This window comes from Rhinopithecus roxellana, chromosome 4 (assembly GCF_007565055.1).
Source record: "Rhinopithecus roxellana isolate Shanxi Qingling chromosome 4, ASM756505v1, whole genome shotgun sequence".
Taxonomy (NCBI): domain Eukaryota; kingdom Metazoa; phylum Chordata; class Mammalia; order Primates; family Cercopithecidae; genus Rhinopithecus; species Rhinopithecus roxellana.
The window spans coordinates 105,599,378-105,606,418 of NC_044552.1; positions in this window are offsets into that span (position 1 = coordinate 105,599,378).

Consider the following 7,041-nt stretch of genomic DNA (forward strand, 5'->3'; position numbering starts at 1 on the left):
TTATGTCTCTTTATATGAAAAAGAAAAAAAACCTTTCCAGAAGCCACCTGGCAGATTTCTCCTCTTATTTCATTGGCCAGGGTTGTATCATAAAACCATACTTATAATGATAATTCTAAATGGATATTAATCATGGTTGATTAGGATTAATTAATAGGCATCCCTTAAAACTGGGAAGAAACATATGCAACATATATTTACAATATGCAAATACATTCTGATTCTGTTAGAAAGTAAGAAGTAGAGAGAAAGGCTTCCCTGTAGACAACCAATGGCACTATTTGCAAAACATTAGGATAGACTTTTGCTGCTGTTGTTGTTCATCTTGTAGGTTACATGCTTGTAAGATCTTCACAACCTAATCACTTTTAGTATTGCTCTTTAAAAATGTTTGAGAGCTGCAATTATGTAGTTATACTTGTTAGCTCATAGGTAGGATGACAAGGTCTGTGTTAAATTTCTTTCCTTTCTCCAAGCAGAAAACTAGTGAAAAACAACAACAACAACAACAACAACAAAAACTGGACAAAACCATTAAAAGCAACCATCACAAGGTACTAGAAGATGACCAAAGGCAGACAACAAATTAAGGAAAATCTGCTCATGAAAAACTGCTACTGCATGAAGTAAGACCAGCAAGACTGTGGGCTTCTTACTTGAAAGGGTTCTCATCCTTTCTCTTCCACAGCTCAAGTGGTAAAGACCATTATCCAGTAGTAGTTGAGTTGTTGTTAATAGGTGGTGAAAACCTGTCTTTTCCAGCTGGAGATGACAGATTCAGTTTGGGGTAGGAGCACAAAACTTGTAGCTTTATCAGACAGTATCAACTATTTCAATTCAAGGAAGATGGCAACCAGCTAGAAATTTAAATGTGAGATATTGGAAGTGAGAGCCATAGAAGGGCTGAAATAAAACTCTCCACAAATCTCTGGATGATTGCTAAACTACACAAATATGGAGGAGAACCCAGAGGGCTCATTAAAAGTGAGATCCAAAGGGGACTTTGTAATTGGCTGTGCCTTTGAAAGCAGTCGTCTACTTACACAGAGCTTGAGTAACAAAGGATAGAAGCTTTATGGGCCCAAAATGTCTAAGTATAAACTATGCCAAATAATTAGCCAACTGCTAAGCTATGCAGGCACAGGAAGACTTATGGAATGAGGCTAAAAAAAGCAAACATAAATCTGAGCAAAGACATCAGAAGTTGTGTGTCACAGTGTAGACATTTCTCAGCTTGAATAGAGGTAAGTTACTATAACAAACAAAAAACAACCCTTGGAAAAAAAATAAAATAAATATAGAGTTGCATCAGTATATTATCTCCCATGTCCAGTTTTCACTTTAAAAATTACTAGCTGTTCAGAGAAACAGAACAAATATACAGGTTTAAAACACACACACACAGAGTCAATGGAAACTGACTCCAAGTAGGTCCAGATGTTAGATTTTAGTATAAAGAGACTTCAACATAATATGTTCAAAGAATTAACAGAAAATACACTAACAAGGAGTCAAAATAAGAAATCTCAACAGAAAATTAAAAGCTATGAAAAAGGCCATATGGAAATTTTGGAGCTGAAAAAGTAAAATAATTGAAATTTAAAATTCACTAGATAAATTTACCTTCAGATTTGAGATGTCAGAAGAAAGAATCAGTGAATTTGAATATAGATTAATAGATTATCCAGTCAGTCCAAAAACAACCAACCAACAAACCAAGCAACCAAACAAACAAAAAACCCAAATAGAAAAGGGATGGGAGAAAAATGAATAGCATTTCAGACATATGTGAGACAACATCAAGTATTTCAGCACGTGTATAAATTGGGTCCAAAAGAAAGGAAAGAAAAAAAAGAGTGGAAAAAAATTTGAAGAAACAGTGGATTCAAACTTTCTATATGTTGTGAAAATATTAACTTACACATCAAGATGCTCAAAAAACACCAAGTTGGCTAAGTACAAACAAAGCCACACTCAAAAATATCATAGTCAAACTGCAAGACAAGAAGAAAATTTTGAAAGTGGCAAGAGAAAAATGACAGATTGCATAAACAGTGTAACAATACAAGAAATGGCTGACTTTGCATCAGAAATAATGGAGCCAGACAACAATAGAATGATATATTCAAATTGCTGAAGGAGAAAATAAGGTCAGCCAAGAATTCTATAGCCACCAAACTCTTCAAATGTGAAGAGAAAATAAAGATATTTTCAGATAAACCAAAACTGACACAATCCATTGCTAGAACTGTACTACAGGAAATACTAATGAAATCTCTTTAGGCTGAAAGGAATTTGCATCAGATGGTAACTTGAATCTCTATTTTTAAAATTTTGAAAATATATGTTTAATGCAAAAATTATGATACATTTTATATTTCTTTCTTTCTCAGTAATTGATATTAAAAATAGAAAATTGGTAGTGATGTAGAAAACATGAACAATAATATCAACCAATTTGACCTCATTGGCATATATATAACATTCCACTTCCAAGCAGCAGAATATTCATTACTTTTAAGTGCACATTGAGTAATCACCAGGGTAGACTATATGGAGGGCCATAACATTAATTTCAATAAATTTAAAAGGATTAAAATGATAAAAAATATATTAACTGCACACAATGGAATTAAATTAGATATTAACAACAGAAATATATCTGAGAAATCCCCAAATATGTAGAACTTAACACACTTTTAAGTAACTCATGTGTCAGAAATCAAAACAAACTTTTTAAATTTTCTGAAACTGGATGAAAATAAAAGTACAACATATGAAAATTGTTAAATGTAGCTAAAAGAGTGCTGAAAGGAAAATTTATAACTTTATATGAGTATATTATAATAAAAGAAAGGTCTAAAAGCAATAGAAGTTCTTATCTCAAAAAACTGGAAGAGAAGATCAATAAAACACAATGTAAGTGGAAGAACATTTTTAAAAGATCAGAGTGGAAACCAATAAATAGAAATGAATAAAATTTTAAAATATTGAAAAATAAATGAAACTAAATGTCACTTCTTAGAAAAAAATGAACAAAAATAATTAAACTTTGGCTAGCCTGATCAAAAATATATAGGACAGATACAAATTACCAATATCACTAATGAAAAAAGGGACATTACCATATATCCCACAAAAATTAAAATGATACTAAGGAAATACTATGAACAACTTTATATCAATATTTTTGACAACTTAGAGGTAATATAAAAATTCTTAGAAAGGCACAAATTACCAGAACTGATTCAAGAAGAAATAGAAAACCTGAAAAAATCTCTATATGTAGTAAAGGAATTAAATTACCAATTAAAAATTTTTCCACAAAGAAAAGTTGTGGCACAGATGAATTAACTGTTAAATCAAACACCTAAGAAATAAATAATACCAATCCTACAAAAAGTTCTTCCAAAAAATAGAGAATGAAGAAAACTTCTCAGCTCATTTCATGAGGCTAAGATTTCCCTCAATATAAAGATGAAAAAATATACCACAGAGAAAAAAAAAAACTACAGAGCAATATACTTAATGAATATAGGTACAAAAGTACTTAACAAAATATGAATAAATTGAAACCTGCAACATACAAAAGGAATAATAGATCATGAATAACTAGGGTTTATCACAGAAATGCAAGGTAGGGCTAACATTCAAAAATCATTTAATGCACTATACCATGTTAATAGAATAATTAGGAAAAATCTTAATAAACAGATAGAAGACATTTAACAAATTCCGATGCCAATTTATGATTTTTAAAAAACTTTCAAGAAAGTAAGAATAGATGGGAACTAGCTTAGTCTGTCTGTGTTGTTATAAAGAAATATCTGAGGCTGGGTAATTTATACAGAAAAGAGGTTTACTTGGCTCACAGTTCTGTAGGCTGTACAAGAAGCCTGGAACCAGCATCTGCTTCTGGTGAAGGCCTCAGGCTGCCTCCACTCATGGTGGAAGGGAAAGGGAGGCCAGCATGTGCAGAAATTACATGATGAGAGAGGAAGCAAGAGAGAGAAAGGGTGAAGGTGCCAGGCTCTTTTTAACAATCAGCTTTCATGGGAACTAACAGAGCAAGAATTCAGCCATTACTGTGATTATGGCACCAAGCCATTGATGAGGGATCTGCCCTCATGATCCAAACACCTCCCGTTAGGGCCCAACTCCAACATTAGGGATCAAATTTCAACATGAGATTTGAAGGAGTCAAACAAACCAAACTATAGTAGGTACTTTCTCCATCTAATAAAGGTAATGAACAAAGAAACTACAGCTACCATCACACTTAATGGTGAAAGACTGAATACTTTCTACCAAGAGTCAAGAACAAAACAAAGATATTCACCCTTACCATCTTCTGTTCAACATTATACTGAAGATTCTAGTCAGTGAAATAAGACTATTAAAAGAAACACATGGCATACAGATTGGGCAAGAAAAAGTAAAACTTAATTTACAAAAAATCATGACCATGTATTAGTATATCATAGAGAATTTACAAAACACTGCTAGAACTCCTAAGTGAATTTAAGTGGTCCATCCTCTAATAACAATCTAAAACTTAAAGTTTTAAAAATGCCATTTATAATCACATTTAAAATACTTAGAAATAAATTTAAGAAAAGATTTTGAAGACTATGTACTGAAAACACGAAACATTGCTAAGAAAAATTAAGGATGACCTAAATGAATGGAGATATACCATGTTCATAGACAAAATTTCATTCAAAAGAATGAAATTTTGAGATGTGCTACAACAAAGATGAATGTTGACAACATTTTGCTAAGTGAAATAAGCCAGTTAAGATGGCAATTCTCCTCAAATTGATCTATAGATTCAATGCAATTCCTATCAGAATACCAGCAGATATTTTCTTGTACATGGAAATTGGCAAGCTGATTCTAAAATTTGTATAAAATGCAAAGGGCCTAAAGTAGTCAAAACAATTTTTAGAAGGAAGCAAATAGTTGGAAAACATACAATACTTATTTTTAAGACATATTATAAAAATTAGCAATCAATACTACATAGTATTCATATAGGGATATACACATAGATCAATGAAATTGAGAGTCCAGAAAGCCCACACATATATGATCAATTTGTCAATGTAATTCAATGGAGGAAAGGATAGTTTTTTTGTTTTCTTTTCCCTCAATAAGGGGAATGAGAATAAGTGAACATATTTCGAGGGAAAATGAATACTCCTTTTTTATGCCATATTCACAAATTAACCCAAATGGATGATGGGCATACACAACCAGGTTAAATCTATAAAACTTAGAAAGAAAACAAAAATCTTTATGACTCTGAAGTAAGCCAAAAATTTTAGACAGGACATAAAAGGCATGAAATGCAAAAGAAAAATGTTATAAACTGGACCAGCATCAAATTTTTAAAATATATGCATTTAATTTTAAAGAAAATAAAAAGACAAGCCATAGACTAGGAAAATGTATTTGTAAAGCATATATTTGAAAAGGAATATAAAAAAACTCTTACAACTCAATAAAAAGGCTAGCAACTCAATTTTAAAATGGCAAAAGATTTAGAGGGATACTTCACAATTGAAAATATATAAGAGTTAAACCAAACATATAAAAAAATGTTCAACATCATTGGATATCAAAGAAATGCAAATTTAAACCATGGTGAAATCTCTTTACATAGCCACTCTAATTGGTCCAATAAAAAAAGAAAGAACTGGGTAGTGGTTTCTCAAAAGGTTATGCATAGGATTTCCATATGACCCAGCAATTCTATTCCTAGAAATACACCCAAAAGAACTGAAAAACCTGGACTCAAATATGTACACCAATGCTCACAGTAGCATTATTTACAACAGCCAAAAGGTGAACACAACCCAAATTTCCATCATTAGATGAATGGATCAGTAAAAGGCAATCCAGTATCCATACAATGGAGTGTTATTCAGCCTTAAAAAGAATGAAATTTTGAGATGTGCTACAACAAAGATGAATGTTGACAACATTTTGCTAAGTGAAATAAGCCAGAAATGAAAGAACAAATATTGTATGATCTCAATACAGGATTTATATGAGATAAAAATAGGCAAATTCATAGAGATAGAAAGTAAAGTGATGGTTGCTAGGAGTGGAGGGCAGGGGTGAATGGAGAGCTAGTGTTTCATGGGTATAGAGTTTCCATTTGGAAAGAAGAAAAAGTTCTGGAAATGAATAGTGGTGGTAGTTGAACAGCATTGTGAATGTACATAATGCCACTGAATTGTATACTTAAAAATGGTTAAAATGATAAACTTCATGTTAGGTGTATTTTCCACAATAAAAAAATAAGTACAAAAGTAAATGAATGAGCTGCTAATACATGCAAGACATGAATAGATCTCAAAAATGTCATATGAGTGAAAGGAACAAGGCAAGAGAGTACACTGTACGGCTCCATTTGCATATCTAGAAAAGCAAAGTTTAGTAACAGAAAGCAAATCAGTGGTTCCCTGGTGCTGGGGGTTGGGAGTGGCAGCAGGGATTAGTTACATTTTAGGATGATGGATTGGTCTAAAGCATAGTGTAAGGATGAGTTGCATGACAGTATACATTTTCTAAACCTTATTGAAATGCACAATTAAAATAGGTGAATATTATGGTATATAAATTATATTGCAATTAAAAATTTTTCTGGGCTTTCTACCTATTCTGTAAGCACTCCAAAGTAGCATTGACTGAGTCCATTTTCAAACTACATGACTTTCTCAAAATATTTTGTCGTTCTAAATAATATAATTTGGATAGGATCTCCTATTATGAGCAACTGTGTAAGAGATGGAATGTAATTATCCATGTTCTGAAGAATAAATTACGGTGGGAGGGAAACTTCACATTTGAGCATATCTCAATGTGTAGAAACAATAAGGTTTCTACTATCTAGTATTTCTAGAGATGGTAATTTGGTAGTGGGATTTCTAGGTTTGTCTCTTACTTTTTGCAAATAATGAAGAAGTATTCTACTTAAATAATGCTTCATCTTAAGGGAGTGGTTTAAATTTCCAGACAGAAAAACATTCCCTC